The following is an 884-nucleotide window of genomic DNA, read 5'->3' on the forward strand; positions in this document are numbered from 1 at the left end:
ATGCATTTCACTGAATAACATTACTAATCCAACAAGGTTTCATGAATAAAATTTGGTATCTGAACAGGTCTGAATTACCTTTTTTGAATTACGTACAGTATGCCTGCCAACTTTGTGACTTGTAGTTTGTAATCCATCTAAGATGTGCATTCTACTTGCTAAATAATAATAATGAAAAGAAGTGCATTCCCAGGTATCTATGCAAACTACATTGATCTTTGATTTATTGTAGCTCCAACTCTTGCAAAGATCTCCAACTTGTTACCTCAGTGAGCTGCTTTTTCTTAAAATCTAGTAGTGTCAACACTGCTATTTATGTTTTTCAAAATGAGATGAGGATGTGTTGAACATGTGTGCTTACATATATGGAACATTATCAACTGAGGTTGGAGGAAACATAAAATGTTGGGGGATGAGGGGGCAATGTGTTAAAGTGAAGGGTGTGTAGTGTTTATTTACAGTCTTACCTGCAATGTGTGTATTTGTGTGTGTTCTGAGGGGTGTTTGGATTTGTAAGCTGTGACATAGGATGAGGTAGAGGGGAGAGTTGTTGGAATTCCTACTCACAACTTCAATATGCAGTCATCTCTTCTCTCATTACTGTGTAAAGAGTAACTGCAAAATGAAGGTTTAAAGTGGGGAAATATAAGCCCACAGAATGTCAAGCAGTGTTGGCCATATTACCTTTATAACATGTCTTTCAATGACTTGTTTTTAATATCATTTTTTGTGGTGCATGAGGTAAACTACAGTTTGCAAAGTAGGCAGGCCTTCTGTAACTACAAGGCATTGGAATTTCAAGTAAAAACAAAGACTGTGTCAAGAAAGAAAAAGATATCTCTAGAGACAAGAAGTATCAGTTTCTGATAAAATCTCCCATGAAC

At 36.1% G+C, this 884-nt stretch overlaps 1 protein-coding gene across 1 annotated transcript in view; it reads right to left on the bottom strand.

Moving 5' to 3' along the window:
• The window catches only part of LOC119592773 (protein turtle homolog B-like), a 45,158-nt gene that overhangs the window by 29,645 nt on the left and 14,629 nt on the right, over positions 1-884 (bottom strand). The gene's annotated exons all lie outside the window — the stretch shown is intronic.

Source organism: Penaeus monodon, chromosome 30 (genome assembly GCF_015228065.2).
Source record: "Penaeus monodon isolate SGIC_2016 chromosome 30, NSTDA_Pmon_1, whole genome shotgun sequence".
In the NCBI taxonomy this organism is placed as follows: Eukaryota; Metazoa; Arthropoda; class Malacostraca; order Decapoda; family Penaeidae; genus Penaeus; species Penaeus monodon.